Source organism: Rhyacophila brunnea, unplaced genomic scaffold (genome assembly GCF_057557595.1).
Source record: "Rhyacophila brunnea isolate RB1 unplaced genomic scaffold, BYU_Rbru_1.0 scaffold_17, whole genome shotgun sequence".
Lineage (NCBI taxonomy): Eukaryota > Metazoa > Arthropoda > Insecta > Trichoptera > Rhyacophilidae > Rhyacophila > Rhyacophila brunnea.
The window spans coordinates 22517553-22540981 of NW_028232827.1; the positions used below are offsets into that span (position 1 = coordinate 22517553).

The 23429-nt window shown below is 29.7% G+C and overlaps 1 protein-coding gene across 1 annotated transcript in view; it reads right to left on the bottom strand.

Annotated features, from left to right (window-relative positions):
- Positions 1 to 4581: 4581 nt before the first annotated feature.
- Positions 4582 to 23429, bottom strand: part of LOC147073837 (uncharacterized) — a 776846-nt gene continuing 757998 nt past the window's right edge. Inside the window, exon 4 of the mRNA XM_085944737.1 lies at positions 4582 to 5801. The gene's annotated coding sequence lies outside the window, so the exon portion shown is untranslated. The remainder of the gene's footprint in view (positions 5802 to 23429) is intronic.

The following is a 23429-nucleotide window of genomic DNA, read 5'->3' on the forward strand; positions in this document are numbered from 1 at the left end:
AATTCTTGAATCTCAACGAATGAAAAAATTCGACAAATCACAAGCTCTTGCCACAATGAAAAGTGGACGATTATATTGCTTACAGATATACATATACATATTTATTTGTATTTTGTTTGATCCTTCATTACCTTTAATTATTTCTTGTTTACCCCATCGGGGATAATAATTGTGTACCAACCAGTGATGTCTCTAGACAAAATCCCGCCCCTGGGCAGTGCCAAAATGCCGCCACATTTTTTTATAGTTAGGTAAATCTATGAGTTAGGTACAGCAATTTTTATCATCCTTTCATGACTCCAATATCTAAGAAATGTGTTGTATGGTGGATATATTACTAACATGATAATATATTATACCACTAAATCTAATTTAAATGCCATATCTACTTCAATGGACAATGTCTACGATTTCAGATAGGTGGGTACATTTAAAAATACGCCCGACAACTTCCAAAACTCGCGAGTAACTAGCAAACATATTAAATTTGGATAAATTTTTAATTATGTAAGTATGTACGAGTACCTACCTACTTATAATTCAAATATTATTTGCATATCTGCACGTGTTATTACTGTTCACCAAAGACTATTTAATGGAATGATATTTCCGTTATTACTAAGTTTAGGTAGCTATTGCTGTATAAATAATGATTCTCTTCGATTTGCCGCCCTTCGGGTAACTGCCGCCCCCAAGCGACGCTCAATCTGCCTACCCCCACGGGACGTCACTGGTACCAACCGTGAATAAATTGGTAACTACACGAGAAGCAACATTTCAGGGTAACGATTTAAGCTTGGTTATTTTATATTTAATTGTATAATTATTTATTTATTTAATAATACAAACAAACTATGACGATATAGTTTTGTAAATTAGCCGTATTTTTTCTATTCTGTTAAATAATTTTTAAATTATTAAATTTAGGAGTTATGAATTATGACTGATAATCTGAAAGCAACACTTACCTACTTATTCCCGGTTGGTACAGAATTTACCCATATTCCTTGACTTTTGGTTTAGTTAGACACAGGGCTCGAAATGGAACGGAACGAACCGGAGCGCCGTTCCGGCTCGTGACACCTGTAAAATTATCGCTCCGTCTCTTGGAAAAAATATGTTGACCATCTGAGCTAGATAGGCCATAGAATAGAAAATCTGACACACTTATTTTTATAAAATACACATACGATTTGATGACTATGTAAATATCTTTAATCTAAAATTTGTCGAGCGCTCCGGTTCGTAAACTTTTCCATTTCGAGCGCTGGTTAGACAGACTGCTTTAGAATAGAGGTGAAAAATTAAAGAATTCTTCATATATCAACAGATTTTATTCAATTAAAACAACCTAATTACTACAGTTACACGATTTGACCTTGTCTGCCCAATCTTTGAATTTCATTATTGTACAAAATATGAAATATCGAAAGATTATAAGACTTTTCATAATAATTATATGTATGTATTGACATCGATGCGTTAGTGAAGATAATATGTAGCAATAAACAATTATTAAGCACTAATGTAAACATAATCATTAAATGGTAAAACATAGGTCAACCAACGAGAGCCTAACATGGACCCAATAGTAAATAAAAATTAAATTCTTTGAGTTAAAACATACATCAATTCTTATACGCCACGTATAAAGAAGAAGAAGGAGAATATCAAAGATGTCAGTATATCACCTTCCCACACCGATTGTGAAAATGTGATATTTTTAATTTGTCCACACTAAACTCTCATTGGTAAAATTGTGTAGATAGACTAAAAAAATCTTGGTTGGGTTCATTTAAAAATTACACTATTTTTAAAATTGAAAAGTAAAACTCATTAAGTGCGAGATACATAATGTAATAATAATATTATTATTATAGATTCATTAAAATTGTGATACAATGATATAAGTAATTGAGGTTCTGAGTACACGTAACAAATAATTAAAAGAAAATTAGAACATTTTCACATCATTATTAAACATGAATCACACATGTAACTGCTTTGCAAGAAAAGAACAATATTTATAACATTTTAGTATATCCATGTATAAGTACAAGAGGGGGGGGGGCATCAAAGCTCTAGCCTGGACGCCCGGCGTGGCAAAAAAAAGAAAAAAAATGCGACTTTTGACCTTTCTTCGTTATCCCGCGTTACTAAAATTGCTGTTATATGTTTATTTGACGGAAGTCACAGGTTATCTGGCTACTAAAAAAAGAGGCTCGCGGCACAAGAAAGGTTAGGAACCAGTGCTTTACATGAAACAAAGTACCGGCAACTCACTTATATGAGTAAACTAAAAACATGAATAAACAAAATATTAATATTTCATAACAAAACCTCATTAACGAAATGCTTAAAATCGTATATTCACACATTACAATGAAGTAAATAACTTAATATAATCTTCGTGCACTTAACAAGTTTTAGCAATCAACTAGACTTTGTGATTTATATATAGTTGAAAAAATAATAGCAATTTATCGTAAGTGGGTAGGTATGTATATGGTAAAACAAATAAACATCTATTTTTTTACAGTACGTAAATATGAAAAAAATACGTAAGTAGTTTAAACATTTATTTAAGAAAAGCAAATCATGATAACGGATTTTTTAGTACCTATTATTAAGGAGACTAAAGTTTTGTAATATATTTCTTGAGTTAAAACACTGAGTGAGAAATATTATGAACTTGTAGGGAAATTAAATTCTTTACTGTGACAATATTTTCATTTATGTGTAACATTTTCCTGTTTATAATATTTTTATACATTTTAATGAAGTGCACACTTAAACTTAGACAAAACTGTTTATCAATAATGACTGACTTTCTATTTTAATTATATTTTAAACATTTATATTAAACATGATGTAGAAAAAAATGTATTTGAATACCAATGAAAATGATTGGAATTTCAAAAATATGAAATTCTATGCAAGAGTATTGAGGATGCAAGACGAATAACGTATGGTTATTTTTGATGTCGTTGTTCAATGAATATTTTGGTACACTTTTTGGAACACCGTGTATCTCGTACGCCACATACTTGATCTTCACTAAGCTCATATGACAGACCAATTCGTCATGTTAATAATTAAATGAGATTCACAAAGCTCGACCGGGACACGGCCACTATCCAGAAATAAAGTAAGAACAAAATCACTGACGATACTCGAAACGTAAGAGCGATCATTTTAAATAATAATCAATTAATTGCGCTTATTTAGTGGCATATCTGACCAACATTATTTTGGATGTGGGTTTTATGTTGTTCCTTTAATTTTTATAGTTTATAGGTAAACCTTAAGATAACGGATTAAGAAACACTGATTTATACAATACAATTTTAATATTTAAAGATGGTAAATAACAACAAAAAAACAGTAAGTACCTATACATACATAATTTCTTTAGGATGCCAGGAATAAAGAGATACCGAATGTTCCAAAAAATTATACGTTAAAAAAATTGGTGAAAATTTTATAATCTGTACAAAGTGTTAATATTGAATGTGAGTGTTGTGTGTATTTTAATTATTTGGTGACAAAACAACATAATCAAAGGCACACATAACAATGTATAGAACTCAAAATAATAAAGTTACAATTTAATCTGTTATAAACTTCTTAGACGATTATATTTACAGAGATTACAATGATTTCGCTTGAAACTGTTTTTTTATGCATAAAGGGTAACCTTTACTTAAAATATTATTATATACATAAAGGCATATTTTTTACATTCAAAATAAGTATATTATTACATATAATAATTATTAAACAACATTTTATTTTTCTTTATAATTTATATGGTGAAAATATACATATTGTATAAATTTAAGTAAATTACTCGTAAATATAATTTCGTGAAGTGTTTCTACTCGTTCAAAAATAATAAATATATTTCATATAATTTATTAAATAAATAGACCTTTCAACATCTATTGGTCAATGGTTAGTTTAGCCAAATATTTTTATTAGTTTAAAAAAACTTTTTTTATACAAATTATTAGTGGATAATTAATAATTATTCATACAATTGATATCCAATTAAAACTACTGACTTAGATGGCAGAAATTGTTTTTTTTTTAACATTTAATGCTACTAACTTAATATTGTTTCAGTAAAATAAGTTTTTTTTATGAAACCTTTCTACGAAAAAAATAGTTTAACAATAATTTTCATTTACAATTTAAAAAAAAATGATTAATAAACAATCATTGCAAATTTTACGACTGTTAATCTGATTAGGCTTGGTTTAATTTAGAAGTAAGAAATACTATTATAATATATGTAATGAAGATATTTTTAATTTTAGTTTTATAATTTTAAATACAGACGGCATTATATGCATAGTAAACCTTGATACAAGTGCTTTTTAATATTAAATGATTTTATACAATGAAATGTTAGTATTAATTTTATTTAACAGCAATTTCAACATTTATTTAAATTGGGTTTAATTTTCTATTGTTCTATTGAAGACATATAATAAATTACAAACGGAATGTTGTAAGATGTATTAAATATGATAACATAAATTAATTAAATAAATATAGGCCGTATTTTTTTTTACATAAAAAAAAATGATATAACAGAAAGTTTTAATATATGTATGATTTACATTAAATCAGACAAGTACAGGGGGTACAAAACTAAAAAAAAACCATGGTGACAATTAATAAGAGGTTGTTTTATAAAACCACGAATATGACTTTATCTAAGGCTAACAAACAACAGACGCTTGAAGTATTTTATTTGATGAATATTATAGGTACTATCTGTTCATATCAGATTTTTAAATTGATAAAAAATCACAAAAACTCTCATATTATATTAAATTGACTTATTAATCTGAAAATGTTTTTCTATTTCATATGACATAGAAGTTCATTGGTTATTGTAAAATTATGTTTTTGTGATTCGCTATTCATGGAAAACACATCGTTGTCGAGCTGTTCAAACCTCTGATATGACAATTCATTTATAGTTCCTTCATCATTTATTATAGTTTAGTAAAACCCTCAATTTTCCATAATACAGCACAAACATTTTTATAGAATTAATTATGGAAATTTCCAATTCATTTTAATAACACGCACTTCTTCAATTTACGTAGTAATCAATCACATTTTAGATAAATCAATACATCAAGATAATTCCTTTTTCATGTTTGGGATTATAAACCAGTTTCGCGAAAATTCAGTTTTGTCACATCGGAGGTTTTAACAGTTCAATGACGATAAATATATTGAAACACATTTCTTCTGTAAAACTTGAAATTTCATTAAGTATGGTGTTTAGAAAATAGTTTCAAAGTAGTACGAAACGTTACGTAGATATACCTACACTTTGAGTTACTTTATCAATTTAATGTCCAAACCAACATCGTTTATCGGTACAACATTGTGAGATATGCAAAAAATTTTACACTTGTTTTTGACCGAAACTGTCCTTTCAAGTTTATTTACTCTCATCGAAGTCTATATAGCACCAAGTCAGAACACATCAACGTCAGTAGACTTAATATACATTGAAGTTACGGGATCACTGGTGGTGCTGGACTCCGTCGTCCCGAGGCCGTCTGATGAGCTGGAAGTTGTGAGGGCGACGGAGACGGTGCTGGAGTCGGAGCGGGCTTGAGAGCCTTGCAGCGCCTGGACGAGGGCCAATTCCTGGGCGAGGCTGTCGTCTTGCATCATCATGGCGGAGGACGACTGCTGGTCTTCGGCGGGCGGCGCTCCCGCCTCCTGCCGATGCTATGGGATCCATCGCCACCACCAGTTTTCGGTCGGGGTCACTGGAAAGAAGAGAAATAATTATCATTGAGTTGAAAGAATAAATTAATTATTTCACAAGCAGTAAGGTTTGTTAATGCAGCGAAGCTTGCATTTTTTTTAGTAACATAATTAATGTGTGAATTATAATCAAATTATACATTTACACAAGCTTTATAATACTGTGATTGTGGTATATTTATATTACTATTCTAGAATATTATAATGAATTGATGAAACCGTTTTAGTTAGACAGTTGATTCATCATTCATTAATGGCAAGCATTTTCACTGTACGTCTAGCTTACGATTTATAAAAAATACTGTAAGTATAAGTACCTACATGATTTTGTGTCAACATTTTTTTTTTAAATTGTTCAACAATAATTATCTCTAAATCTAATTGAGCTATAAATAAATGCTGAATTGTATAATAATTTTGCAGTCTACAATTACAAAATTGGCAACTTGTATTTTATCAGAAATCTTCTGCAAAATATAGCGGAACCTTGTTGGAAAGCACTAATAAATAAGTAACTGAGAGGGAAAATGAAGTCATGTATTATATTATTTGTAATTGAAAATAATATTTATAATATTTGAATGAGTGATATGCAGGATTTAAAATTATGTTCAGCATACATTTGATGATTAAAAATACTAGCTTATGTGGTTTCTTATAATATGATTTATCTTAAAAAATAACTTTACTAAAAATAGCTGATAATGAAGCAGATATAAATAAAAAGAAAAGCTTAGCAAAATAAATTATTACATTAAAGCCATGCTGAGCAAATTTGAAATAAAACAAAAACAAAAAAAAGAGATCACCTACTTCAAATTACCTTCGAATAAAGAAAATTCACCAAACCATTTGAAAACAACACACCAATTACAAATGAAAATATAAGATTTGTGAGTAGTTTACCATTTATAAAACTAAAATGTGATTTAATCCGAAATTCCGGATAAAAATCTGATTAAGCAACAAAATTTATATATCTATAAAATATTCCATCGTACCAGGTTTTTTCAATGTCGAGTAATTGTTTAATATATGAGGCGCGTATTTCCAAAACTCGATAAGTCTAGGTATAGTCAAAATCAAACAAAATATACGTTAGCTGTAATTTCACGGTAAATGTCTGTAGTAAGATGACAAACACGATATGAATGTCCGTTTTTCTAATTAATTAGTAGAGTGAGAGTAAAGAAATTCAAACAATGGATATAATATTATCACATATTAACATAGCTTATTTCTCCCAACCTTTACGACCTAGACATACCATATTTTGATATCTTGTAGATCTCACTGAGACAAGTCTGAAGGTATACATGACTCAATTTACAAAAAAAAAAACGGACATATCATGTTTTGCCTTCGTACACAGATGTGATCTATAACTTTCATAAATATGTACCGCAAATATATTAAGTTTTATTTATATCTACACATTATTCCTAAACAGATTTATCAAAAAGCTGAATCATGAAAGCTTGAAGATATACATACTTTCAACTTCCGTTACTTATACGGGTATTAATTGACTGGGTTAAATAAAAATAGGGCAATACTTATGTTTCGGCCGGTCGAAGAAAATTAATACAACCAGTCAATTAATTTTGACAAACTGCTGTACTAGTAACGGATTCCCATGGCCATTACCCATTATCCGCCCATCACTACATTAATAATAATTAAAAAAATACTCTCAACCTCACGGAATGGATGCATTATTACTAAAAATATTTTTCCATATCTCTTACAGTTAGTGCTGCATCTACAAATTTTATTTAAATAACAAACGGTTCGTTTTTTTTTTACATTCATTCATTTAAAGTGACGTATTGGAAGATTGTTTGAAGAAAATATGTAATATTTATAACTTTATTTTGTTTATAATGTAGTAATATTTATATTATGATATATTGGAGGTATTATAGATATTTGACCTAATCCAATTTATCACAATATAAAGGGGACAACATAAAACTGTTTATAAAACTCTAATAAAATAAGTAAATTTAATAATTTCAACAATTATAATATTTTGAATCTATGTGAAATATATTATGGACCTCCATAGAGTGGGGGTTACATCAGCAGACTTTTTCAACCCAATGTGTCCTTATACTGGATCAAAAAAATTGTTGTTGAACTTTTATTTTACAAAATGACAATATAAATTATGTATATTCAGTTCCGACACATTAATTTATTTTATCGTAGCTATTTCGGTTGTCATGACGTTATTAACGTAGTTTTGATAATGGATGATAATCGAAATAGCTAATGTCTAATAAACCAACCTATAGAATTCAATAAATTATCTCAATAATGAATTAACAAAGGTGTGTTAATTGATCATATCAGCCGGTTCGCACGAGCCTGTTCTGCTCATCTCTACTTACGGTGCAAGTTTCCTTATTGATTTTTTATCAGTGCTGGGCTTAAACGGTCTGCATTTCCCACGCCATCGAGCCGGAAGTGTGCTTTTGGTATCATTATTTTGACAGTAAGCTTGCGCGACGAACGCTTTGAGTAGTTACTAACTATGTCACCGGTCGCATGCAGTCACTTATTATTGGTCGCGCTGCATCTATTTCCGGTTGCATAATGTTCGGATGCGCTATTGCACTTTAGCACATCCGAAACGCATGTAGCATTTGCTTAACAATGATCGGAATGCAATAAACTATTTACACATATATATTTAATATAACATAGGTATATCCTTATTCTATCTTATTATTACATTGAATATATTACCGGAATTGGTACTAGACACAAAAACAATATCAGTGAAATCCGTATCCAGAGTGCCTCCCTTAAGCGGAGTAAGAATGCCGTCTTATTTTATTTATAGTTTCAAATTGAGCCAAATGTATGATGTACCTATCTACCAACATATATATTTTTTATTATTTATTTTCGGAAACAAAAAAAAACAATTTTTAAAAATTGATATTTACTATATCATACCAGTATTTTAGAGATTTGTATGATAGAGACGTAATTATTAAAATAACATTCTTTAAAACGTGTTTAAGTTTGTCTTACTTTTTTACACACTCGAGATTCAAATCTTGCTAGAGCCCTTACAACCTCATCCAAAAGGCAACATATTTCCCATTGTTTTGCATTCCCCGTTCGATAAATTTTTTGGACATATGTATACTGTGGCACAACAAACGAGAAGCGCCATAATATACATTTATGCTGGAAGCATTCAAAGTATAGCTTCTCAAATCCCCATGCCCGATAGGTATTAATTACCTTGTTAATTAAGTTTGTAATCATCGATATGATAATACTAATTATTTGTTCAACAGATAAATTTTTAATTAAAAAAGACGAAGGACATAAGGGAGAATAGAGACCGATTTTACTTTGTGCATTTTTACTAAAATATGGCCGCCTGTTTCTTTAACAAAACGTGCTTTCATCACCGATTCAGAATGAAATCTTTTGTTCGCCACAAAGGGATGATGTAGAAATAAAAAAACAGGCCGCACTACTTAATCGCCTAACCCTTTGAACACGTTGAATAAAAAAAAACGAAAAAAACACACCCATTTAGTCTAAACGTCTCCGAAGCATCCTTTTCGATGGTCTCGCTTTGACAAAGGGCAATAGGATGTGTTTAATGGGGTGGAGTGAAATGGAATGCTCGAAGAAAGTTTTTTTTTTAATTTACTTAATTAGATAATTATACTAAATAAATATTGTTCTTTTTATTAGGTGACCTTGTCACTACGTCCTCTCTTTCTCTCCTCACCTTAACTCCTTAACCTCACGATGGCCGCGTGGCTTAAGCGTCGGCCTATGACGTCGTGGGTCCCAGGTTCGAATCCTGGGTCTGGCAAGTACACATATTGTTTTTCAATTTGTGTATGAGTCAGAGTATGGTCCTAATCAGTTGAGCAAGTGGCTGACATCCATTTCTCGTAAAAACAAAATCTGTTGATACAAACCTTCACTCTGCGGAGGCCCATATGATCTTATTAGGATCGGACATGGTTGAATATGTCACTACGTCCTCTCTTTACTCATCCACGACTATTAGCGAAACAATTTTATATAAATTCGAATACACAAATTACCATGTGTGTGCGATAGGAAAAAGGAGATTTATGTCTACTAAATAAATAATGAGTTGAACGCATATTATTTATTATATATTATGTAAATAATGAAAGTAATGAGTCGGTGAAGAATTAGTAATAGAAATTTATATAAGTACAACGTTATCCAAACCTTAATATCTTTTAATTCTGATAATAATAAATGCTTTCTAACATAGCTCACTTTTGCTTTCGCACAGAGATATCACTATTATTTATGTTTGTTTGAATACTGAATACAGTAAGTACGTGTCTTGAAAATAACACGATATTATTTATAGAATTAATGTGTAGTGACCACAAGTAAGTAGAAAATTAATGTAAAACCCATTGAAGATACCGAAGAAAATATTCTTTTAAGTCAAGATGAAAAAGGGTAGGTAACAAGGTTAATAACAAAATTATCTGGAAGATTTCGCATTGCAGATTATCGATATTGTTGCAAGGTGCAATTCAATATAGTAATTAAAAAAAAAGTTGAACTGTACTAATTTTTATTTACTAGAAAAATATGACGTTCTTAACATAAATAAAAAAAATACATAAAAATCATGAATTATACTCAAATCCCTTCGACTACTTCGAGATAACTTATCGAGCTAATTTAATAAAATAATAAAACTATACATTCATATTTAAAGTGTGAAATTTATATTATAAAATTGTACAATATATTTTATGCATATATATTATATCTATATTTATGCCACGATATTTCACTCCACCCTGATGTATATATCCTCTGGGGATGTGTCGGGAATTAACCCTTTCCTCTGGCAGGCCGTATTCTATTGATACGTGACCCGTGAGGATTGTCTTTGGATGTCACATTGTCTATGGTTCGGTCTGGACTTGGTTAACTAATGCATGTTATAAGGTTCCATAAATACTGGCGTACTTAGGCTACTGATACATTTTACGAAATTTAGAAGTTCAATATCTGCCGAATTTGGTTTGTGATACATTTTGCAAAAGTTAGAAATGAGAGTGTGAACTTTGTCCTGTCATTGAAGAATTATGTATTGAATTTTTATGTACTTATATACGTACTGTTGATAACGGTATCTTATTCTTGATGGTAAAGCTACCACCAGATATCGAAAGACGTGTGATTAAATTTTTTAATTTTTGTTCAAGACAACAATTATTTTTATAAAACAAGACATTTCCATTAAAATCTTGAACTATTTGTATTTTTACGGTATTTAAATCAAATGAATGTAATTCTAAAATTCAGAAATTTGAGAATTGTCGTCATTCAGTAAAAAGGACAGTAGCCATCTGGTAATGGAATTTAATTTTTATTGCAGGATTTAGAATTTTACTGCCACCTGGGTTGATAGTTTATTGGTTAGAGTACTTACATGGAATCACATTTATAGAATACCAACGTGATGTTAACTATGTTCAACGAAATTGCTTCGGGTGTTGATATATTCCACCTACGTGAGAATGAGTATAGGTGGACGTTGTTTTATAAATTCTTAAAATAGGGTCTGCTTAACTCATCCGGTGTACTTCCTTGTACCTATCTAATTTATCTACTGATCTATCTCTTTTTTTATGTAATACTGTTTTATATATATTTGTTTCTGAATGTCATGTTGTGAACGTCTTAAACTTATAATTTGCAATGTCCACAATATGTTAAAAAATAAATAAATTAAATAAATTGAATAAATTGAAATTGAATCAGTCAAGAAACGGTTCTTTCAATTTTGTAATGTGTCTAAAAAAATATCAATCCATTGATTGCTAATAATATGTTATAATATAAAATATATCCGGGAACTTCTGCGATTAAACAAAATTTCACGAAATATAATCACTTAGGTAATAAATACTAAAAGAATTATTAATCATTGTTACGTATTCAAAGCTTTTATTATATAAAACAAGGTTTTCCTGTAGTATTTCTTCATATTCTTTTTCGTTGTATTATATATTTTTTGTATGTACACATTTCTACTGTTTAATAACTTACTATCTATCTCTATACTGATCTATCTCTTTTTTATGTAATACTGTTTTATATGTATTTGTTTCTGAATGTCATGTTGTGAACGTCTTAAACTTATAATTTGTAATGTCCACAATATGTTAAAAAATAAATAAATTGAATTGAATTGAATGTACATAATACGATGTGAGATTAATTCTTGAAAAGATTATCTTTTCTGCTATATACCTATGCATCTGAATATAACTATAGTATAATATAATCTACAAACTGTAAGGAATTTCATCTGCGATAAACTCAGTGGCGTGCGGTAATATAACGTATTTTTTTTCTAGAATATTGCAAACTTATCACTCCGCAACACCGCGCACTATTAATTTGATGACTACAACGTAAGTAGATAATAATAGGAATGTAGCAAATATTGTGCATGTATATATTTTTAACAGAATCCCGACAAGTAAAAGTCACCGCACGCCATTGGTAGGTAAATATATATGTAATCGATAGGTATGCATAATGGTAGTCTTAATATTGGATATTATTGTTACTTGCGAGATTTTTAACAATGGTGATACATTTGGTTATCTGGAATCTATCAGTATTCATGATGTTACTTTCTTTATACCTGAAGTAAAAGTTTTGATTGCTTTTTCAAGAAAATGAAAAAAGTATGATTATTTTTAGACAACGGAAGAGGTTACAGATTTTTTTATTTGAAATAATTTTGCTTTTTATACCTAATGCCTATAAACATGTTTTTGTTAAGGCGATACTTCAGTGAAACGGCAAATAAATTTCAACTATAGGCGCGACGAAATTTTGGACTCGCTGGCGCTCGAAGACCGAACGTCAAGGTGTGAATACGTCAATTTGTTTCGTGATGGCGGCAGGGGTATTAATTCTTAAATCGTGTAAAGATGACTAAAAACGTTACACATTTACTTTAAAAAGAAAACATGTCAATGAATATATTATTATTGTTACTAATAGAACAATAAGAAGAACATTAAGCATGTTGGATTTATATAACAAATTATATTTCGTTCGGCATGCGTCATTTGTACCCGCGACCCGCAATCCACACATCGCCTAGCCACGATCTTTTTAGACCATGTCTCAACTGAGGTAGGTATAAGCCTTCAATTTTTTTTTTGTTTTTTAAATAATTTTTGAATAATATTATCGCTTTGATAATCTATACAAAATGATTTTACACAAGTTTTAATCATCGGTCGTGTGGATAGTCACAAAGAGTATGCAGGGTCTTCGAAAGGGTCTCTTACCATCAACGCCGCAATATATCAAAATACATACGAATATGATCTTAGGACACTCCTGGCACAATTAAACATATACACGGGTATATCGAATGACGAATGGATATGACAATATCAAGATGCGTATGTCAGTGTTCAGAGTTTACATAATAATTAGAATTATAATATAATATAAACACAAGTATAAAAGCACCATCGTAGACATTAATTCGATACGTAGTTAAAATATATGTCGCTATAGGACAGAAGTGGCGAACCTATGGCACGCGAAATGATTTTGCATGGCACGCGAATGTTTTATTTTGAAGAGAGACAATATACTTACCTATAATAGTAATAATAAATGACAGATTTCATTGCATACTTTTAAAGAATAAGCATTACAATTCATGTAAATATATAATTGAATAGGTTGGCTTTATGCGTCACGTATATTATCGCAGTAACCTCATCAGGCGGCGGGAGAAGCCGCGTCGCGAACTTCTGATTTTGATCGATTTACAATGGCTTGAGACCACTGTAACGAGAGAATGCCTCATCTAATTGGAGAAATTCTGCTGTTAATTTGTGTATAATGAACCATACAAAGTAATGCAGTAACAAACAATTTTATTTATACGCACAAAAATGGCTGTGCCAAGTAAGAAACAAAAACTTGGTGGAGCTTGTAGTAGTAATACTGGCAGACGGTTTCAAAATTAGTGGACAGTATGGCGTAGGTAACTGAAAAAGTGGGAAAACTATTTATAATATGTGCTATGTTCTGTGAGTGATATCTAGAATATCATCATTTTTAATAGGATTCTTAAAAACCATTTTTTCTCCACGAAAAACTGCGCGGCACGTCGGACAGTTGAAATATTATATTTGGGAAATTTTGGCACGCGTACGTAAAAAAGTTCGCCACCCCTGCTATAGGATACCTTTGTATAAGATTCCGATAAGAAAGCTCGCGGCAAACTGTGCTACGGTGAAATGTAATACGTACAATTTACATGTAACTATTCATATTACGCTGTTTTTCTATTCATTCTGCGATTTGATACAGCGCATGGAACCAATGGGTTGAACGAGTAGATTCATAGAGATTAGAGAATCCAATCCCGAGCCAAAATTCTGATCCCGGGATTTCGGGATTACAATTTGATAATCCCGGGATCCCGGGACTGGCCCCGGGATTGGCATTTTTCCATAGTTAATACATTTTTTTTTATATTTACAAATAACATTAATAAAATCGGTGAAAAATAAATCTGGGATAATTTATACTATTTAAGACATTTTTATGCAACGTTTTCATTAGCTCGTATTCTTATTTGTCCGGTGGTTGTTTGTCCGGTACAAATCTTGCAATCAATTTTTAACTAACTTCCCGGCTAGCTAGACATTTGAAACTTTTAGAATATATCAGAACACGATGCCAATGCATTCTTTTAATACTTTTAGCCATCTTTAAGCAGAATTGAATTCATTTTCAATTAATTCTGTTTGTATAGAAAGTTATTTCAGAAAAATCCGTAAAAAGTGAAAGACTATTATTGGTTACTAAGGCGGTGGTCCTAGCAACTAAATTATCGATATATACTTGCGTTACTATGGAAATCAAAATGAAATGTCAAAATGACATTTCAGTATTTTATATTTATTTGTTTGTTTGTTTTTTTTATTTAATTCATATCAAGTACAAGTTTGAGCATATTTAGTATAATAATTCAACAGAAAATTTAAAATCGTTGTAGGTATATCCAAAGTTCTTTTTATCTTGTAATTATTATTGTTAATTATGTTAATTGTTCAACCTTGATTTAATCTTGATGAAGTTTAATGGAGTAAATAATATTGTAAAATAAAAATTAAACTGAATTTAATATGAAATTGCTGTTTCTGGTAGTAAAGACTTAATTAATACTTTGGACGCGGAAGACGCACACGGTGCGTAATGACCAGGCAGCCAATCGATGTAATTAACGTGCATTTTAAAGGGGGCAATTAAAATCTCATTATCTATTCAGCAGCGAAAGCGTTAATGGGTTAGCTAGATTTAAAATAGTAGAACAAATCGTGGTGTATGGCCTTTCCGCTTCATAAATCTAATTAATCAGCCAAATATGAAACTGCCGTAAAACTTATGAGATCATGGTGGAATTACTTTTTTAAAAGTGCGAAGAATTGTTTTTTCCAATCTTTCTCATTTTTATTGATTTATGTGAAAAAATAAAATGAATCGGCAACTTACATATGGGTGTAAATCAAACTTCATTCAAACTCAGTTTATTTCTAATTTAGTTATTTGTTATTAAAAGTATTTTTTCTGTTATATTTTAGTTTTTATTTTATTTTCTATAAAAAATGATAAAAAATAAATCCCGAACTCCCGGGATTATGTTTACCAATCCCGGGATTCAAAGGTATCGAAAATAGCTCGGGATCCCGGGATCCCGGGATTTGGGATCCCGGGATTGGATTCCCTAATAGAGATCTATCTCTTTAAAAACTTTATTGCATGTCGTATACCTTTGTTGATTAAATGTCATAATACTCATAATATAATAATTATTATGTTAGTTGATGTTGATTAAATCTATTACCAAACGAATCAACAGATACGCTTTTATCATTTGTAATGCCTATTTTGGGCGCGAATAATTAATTGAAAAACGACATGAATAATGGATTATTCCATTACAATGTGTTTTTTAATTAAAAAAATGAATCCCGGTTTCAATCATGATAAAAATACATTGCATCTGTATGCAGACTGAGTGCATTTCGCTGTAAATTCAATTCGATTATATTAATTGACAGTGTCATTCATTGTCGACCGAGAAAATAGGCTTTATTTGATACTCTGCATGCTACAACGAAATCATTGGAAAAGAGTATTATTTCGTAATTTTAATGAACAATGGCGGAAAATGAAATAAACGGATTTATAAAATGTCATTCTATTTCTGTTTGCAATAATGAAAATTGGCGTATATCTATTTGTGTAGATTTTATATTCAGCAAACTAACAGGACATTGAATGTTTACTTTATTTGATTCGTTCGTTTTAAATTATTTTTACTAAGCCTTAGACACATACATGTGCAAACAATTAATATATATCCATAATCTTTTGACAATATAATTTGATATGAGCAAGGTTGGTGATTTCAAGAGAGATATTGTTGTATAAGCTGTTTTATTTGAACAATTAAAATTATTGAAATAAATACAGTGGGTACCTACATATTATTTAACGATTAGTTAGGATATAAAATTATTATTTTAGTTTCTTCAGTTTCTCAGTGAGAAATATCACAGAACACAAGAACAATTAAATGTACAAAAGAAGTTCTTAAATCAACTTTCTTCATTTCTTGATATCATCTTCAATATAAGGTAAGTGATCAAATTGCAATACATTTCTCAATCCTGGAGCAGTCACATCATAATAATATATCATCACCAATACCATAGAAATTCTACCTACATCTCCGACCCCATGCTATATTTTCTTAATTCGTGTCCTCTTCTGTTTCAGAATTATTTCTCAATTGCAGAAGATAAGTTTAATCAATTCAAACGTACTTCTTGTTATCTCGATTCTGTCAAATGTCTTATGGTCTAGACTCTACATTCTAGAATGTAATGTCCTAATTTATTTGGTTGTAGGGTTGTAGTGTTGTGAAACAAAACTCTATTTCACTATGGTAGGTACCTTCATTGTATTGAAAAAATACTCCGTCCTACGTAGTCTTGGTATATAATTTAGCGTAGGCTAACTGCATTATAATAATGACGAAAGATAATTAGGTTTATTCAGATACTGAATCAAAACGCATACTTGATATCTTAAATTTCCTACTAGTGAAAATGTGTTAAACAAATCATAATGTATAGCTTATCATCCTACACAATATTGGTGAACAGCGAGTTAGGATAACGATTTATTACCTTATGTTTTTAATAATGCAATATAGATAGATGTATTTAAAAATGGGATTAGAAATCAAAACTGGAAACGATTTTTTATAGTACTTATCTGGTGTCAAACTATTTGTTTCAAAGCGGCAAACAAATTTCGAAAATAGCCGATATATTGGATTATTTGTTAGGTTAGGTTAGGTTAAAATTGATGAATTCTTGCTGAAATTGGTTATGAAAATTGCCGCTGTTCCCGTCTGGCTTCCAGTAAACAGACTTGTACCAAATTTTTAGCTGAGAAGTTTTAGTATTATTTACAATTTTATTATTTATTAGAATCGTGACACATGACGATAATAAATAAAAATATATTTGAAAGATCGATAAACTCTTATGATTTGTAGACGAAGAGAAAGTTTAAGGTACTTGTTCGATAGACGATAAAATTAAGCATATTATATTGTATATATAGGTATATATAAAAAATTAAGAATACTGACCGAGAACTTAGGTTCATAAAAATGTTTACATCTAAGTCTAATAAATTTAATACACAGCAGAAACCTCTTTGGAAATTTTGTAATATTTTTAGTAGAAAAGTGGAACGTATAACCCGGAGCGATTTATTCGACAAAGTAAACCAACAAAGTCGCCAAGCCCTTAAAATTAGCTTATAAATAAATTATACATTCATTGTCTTATCTTATATCGAATGATTACTTGCTTAGTTTGAAGTGGTTTGAAGTGAAGTGAGAGATTTTTAGACAATAAATTAATGACACATATTGTAACCAAAAATGATGATCAAAATAAGCAAATAGATAGATTCGATTTGTGTGAAAAACGTTCGTGAAAAGCCCGGCGTGATTTATGAGGTGTTTTCTCAGCGCATACAAAAACAAACTATTCCGCACTGCTCGCGTTTGCCCGGCGTTATCTCACCTATGTAGGATTAATTCATGAAAATATTATCTTTTCTGCTATATAATATATGTCTCTGAATTTAACAAAATATAGTATAATACGTAATTTATGTAGTGCTTTCGTTAAATTGGCAAATAGCTCAAAAATGATCTGTGCACCATCGACCCACTGTCTCGTGTAGACTTTGCGCCTTAGGATTAACTGACAGTGAATGTTACTTTATAATCCATTACATGTATAATTCATAGAGACTAGAAAATGGGTCGATTTTTTGACAATCTCATCTGTTGAAGTACGGCCCTACGGTAGAGAGGGCTTAGAAGACATTTTTAAATCGGGCTATAATGTAACGCCCATAATGGTCAAGCGGTAACGCTTTCGGCTGTGGAAAATTCACGTGTTCTTTTTAAATGGGTGTTTGGATCCAATAGGTGGAGCAAATGGCTAAAATCCATTTCTCGTAAAAATAAAAAAATAATCTGTTAATACAACCCATGGAGTCTCATATTATGATCGAACATCGTGAGTTTAGTCAACTATATTTTTTTATTCTGTCATTTTTTATAATATATACATCTACGATAGTCGATAATTATCTTAGAAATTGCATATTCTTCTAAGGTGCAGAACCAATCTCGTATCGATAATGCCAATGGGGGTTGCTTGGGATTTTCAATATATTTCATTTGGGCGGGGGATGTGGATGTAGTATTATATATGTTTAATATAGGTACAGTCTTTTAAGTTAACTAATGTTATGAATAAATTGAAAATGTACATTCAAATGCAACGATACCAAAGTAACAAACCAGGGCAAACCGTTGTCCTAAAAGTATCGTGAGAATCACTTTTCGATGTCGTATAATCTAAAATATCGTTATTGAACGCGGGGGAAGATGCCTTGTTGTTTCAAAAACAATATCTACAGTGAAGTTAACGCGATGTTTAGACGGGTAAAGAAAATTATAATTTGATTACGCTTTCACTCGATAAAAGACGCAGTGGGATGTTGTCTTTCGGCTAAAAGTGGGAGGTCTTCGATAGTTAAAAAATAATTAACAAAAACGAAATATATCATGTATTTATTTTTCTAAATACACCCATCGCTGTAATAAAAAAAGTATTAATTACCACAGTTTGATTTCGAAGAGTGTGTTATAACCTAATGTATTACATCGTTAGAAAGTTTTAATATTAAGTTATTGGGAAGAAATTAATATTCATGAATCTTATATTGAATCAATAACTAATAAATTCAATAATTACGTGTGTCACATTTTATAAATTAATAATATCAATAGTTACAGAACCGTAGTTTGAAGTTTGAACCCACTCTGATAAAATGAAAAATGAAAAACAAAAATAAGTTTAGGTAGCATTGTAGAATGGTTTTTCATTCAGGAAATTAACATTTTCATAATCACATGCCATAAAATATATTAATACGATAAAAGAGTAGTGCATAGTATTATTGTAAACGTAGTCATTTTAAATTGAGAATAAAGTCATTAATGCACATTGTTATAGCTTTTTTAAATTATCCTTTTGTCAGCACGTTTATTAGGTATCACCTTGTAAATAAATATATTCCGCATACTTTCCATTGGAGTTTGCAATTCACTCGTAATTTTGAGATATTGCTTTATATAGAAATATTTTTTTTTTTGATCTCTATTTGCTACAATACATAATATTTTATTGCAATCTCTTTTCGTGTATTGGACAATATTAAAATATCGAATAATTTTATGTTTGCCACTGTAAATGATCTTTCTGATTTTTAGCGGATATTCTTTGAGTATGGCTTGTAAATAATTGTATTATAATGATGAGTTATTATGAATTATAATAAATAATACTTAAGATTTTATTTTATTTTATTTATTTATTATTATTTTTATTTAATTTCTCACAAGATAATGGGTATGGCTTGTAAATAATTGTATTATAATGATGAGTTATTATGAATTATAATAAATAATACTTAAGATTTTATTTTATTTTATTTATTTATTATTATTTTTATTTAATTTCTCACAAGATAATGGACAAAAATGCGTGAATTACTATAATAGTAAAACAATGGATTATTTCCACTTAAAAAAATTAATTATCTTGTCATACTATTACTTGGTATCAAAGTGTAAAAAAAACTATTAAGAGCCATGCATGATACAGGGACATGATAATTATGTTAATTAAAAAAAATCTCCTAAACATACAGTGTTTTAAAATAATAAATAACAATACAAAACATAATAGAATTAGTAAGTGGGTTATCTTAGCCACATTTTACAATCAACTTGTTTTTAAGTTAGATTAATTAATATAATTTATTTTTTATATAACTACAGCAAATTCGTTGCAATTATATTTTATTTTATTTCCATTGATTATTTATTAATTCTTATACAAACAAGAAAACTTTACATAATAATTACACTGCCATCTAACATGATATATAAAAACTAGTATTGTACCATCTCGTGTAAAAATATATAACTATACGTCAAGCCGTGACGCAACCCAAATAGTATTTTATAACAGTTTTACAGAAAATCGCCAGAGTGCGCTATTACATTACCATATCTAATATATTTTTTAACATTATTTTAATACGTCGTTATAATAATATTATTATAATAATATTACCACATAAAATTGATAAATTTACTGGAAACGAAAATCAAGTCGCCAACGATTTGAACACTTTAATAATTATTTTCTAATTGGAAACGTGTCTCTAGCTCTCCACAGATGGCGCTGATAATATACAATTTTACGATTCTGCAAAATATTAATAATAAAATTGTTTATGATTGATTATGTTATTTATGTATATTGTATGTGAATAAAATTATTGTTATGCACGTTTAGTTACGTAAGATTTTATTTAAAGAAAACAATTAAGTAAGTAGGTACTTAAAAATCGTTTGTAACCAAAATTCAAATTCCCAAAACTCATTTAAAATTTAATATTAGGTAAGTATTATTTTTGTCAACCAAGTAGGATATTAATTATTTCAAGATTCCGCTAACCAAAAATGTTAGGAATAAAATTGGGTAAGTATATAATAGGAATATATATTATTATTATATAAATTGTTACGGATATATTTAGATACAGTGATTCTCAAACTATGGTACGCAAACCTCCCAGACTTTTTTTTGATAAGAAATACTGCGTATTCCATTATCTCGGTACCTACAGCCATAAAAATTGCACAATATGCTACCGGGAAGACAACATATTTTAATTATATTAATGATTGGCAATATGAAGGACCTTAAAAGGGTACCAACAAGGATTACGAAAGGAAAAAAATAGTGACTAATTTATATAAGTACTTGCTTATAAATATTTATATAAAATCCAACCCAAGCTTCTTTAAGACAATTTAAAGTTTTTTTTTTAAATAAATAAACGATTTTACCAGTGGCAAAGGGTGGAGGTAGGCTGTTAAGATTAGATATACATAGTGTACATACTCCTAAATCTGTCAGTCATACTTATTTCTTTTCATTGAACTAAGAATACAATTTGCAGATGGTACTTACTGGCTAGTTATTAATATTCAATTAAACCCTGCCTCAACCAAATTATAATAGTTAAGGCATGCTATGGGCGATCCGACAAAAATAGTGCACACTTTTTCAGTCATAGTTATTTTTCTAGTTGAATTAAGAACAGGTGTTGAATAGTTTATTTTTTTAATTTATTAAGCCCTGCATACCCACCCCACAACATAATCTATAAAAAATGTTCTTCTATTTACTTATAAAATATCTAAAATTATGAGTGGTTTAATGGCATAGTTTTAGAAATTTTATCGCTAAATGAATATTTTTTATGATTATCTACTATGCCTTGGATTAGGTAGGCTTTATTTCAATTTTAAAAACTATCAAACACAATCTACACATTGTAGTCTTAGTTCAATGAAAACAAATACGTTTGACTGATACAGTTTAGTGTGGGCTATTTATGTGGGATTATAACAGCCTACCTTCACTCTTCGCCAAGGGAATTTACTATTGCCATAAATATAAATGTCAGTGTATAATTAATATTATATCATAATAACAAATTTATAATAACGGTACAGAGTTGCTAAATTGTACCTATATATGATTAGGAATTATGTTTAATATAGATATTGAAAGAAAATTCAGATATGAATATTCATTATATCTTAGATTTAGATTTAGAACATATTGATGAATAAATTATACAGAAAAAGGACAGTCTCCTTTTACATTCCGTGGCTAATACAAAGAATCGAAAACGAGCGAGAAAGGAATAAGATAAATAAAAAAATATCGCCGATACATGAAGCGACTTAAAAACCGAAAGATAAAAGTTATTTGCGGTTTCCACATCTTTTATTCCCGGCATGTGTGTCGCAAAATGAAGGGTGACTGCAAAATACTATAGATTATATCAACAAAAATGTACTAGATAATAATGAAACCTATTATCAATGAACCCAATACGGAAATACAATTATTATAATGCTGTGTTAAAAATGTCCTCATGTCATCTTTTAGCAAATTTAAACAAAAGTCAAATAAATTCATTAAAATGTTTAAAAATTAAGTCAACACATATAGTCAATACAGCTCCGCTAAGTAAAAATACAGTGTTTTTGTGTTTTTGGTTTTAGTGAAATTGTTGTAAGAGATTTAAATTACCTTCTCTCGTATATTATGTAAAATTATTGGATTGATTCGACATAATCTCTACGGCACGGCAGAATAGACCTTCACAAAGAATGTAACATTTTTATCATGTTGAAAATATATACCTACTAAATTTGAAGAAAAAAAACCACTGGACCTAGTGGGATTCTAACTTCACTAAGCTACACATAATTATATGAGTAAGTTGTTGATCATTCAGTTGTTTATTCTCCCACGGTGCAGAACCAACCTGCCACTGGTAATGCCAATTGGGAGGGCGATAACTATGTTCAACGAAATTGCTTCGGGTGTTGATATATTCCACCTACGTGAGAGTGAGTATAGGTGGACGATGTTTTATAAATTCTTAAAATAGGGTCTGCTTAACTCATCCGGTGTACTTCCTTGTACATACCTATCTAATTTATCTACTGATCTATCTCTTTTTTTATGTAATACTGTTTTATATATCTTTGTTTCTAAATGTCATGTCATGAACGTCTTAAACTTATAATTTGTAATGTCCACAATATGTTAAAAAATAAATATATTGAATAAATTGAAATTGAATCAGTCAAGAAACGTTTCTTTCAATTTTGTAATGTGTCTAAAAATATATCATTCCATTGATTGCTAATAATATGTTATAATACATAATATATCCGGGAACTTCTGCGAATAAACAAAATTTCACGAAATATAATCACTTAGGTAATAAATACTAAAAGAATTATTAATCATTGTTATGTATTCAAAGCCTTTATTATATAA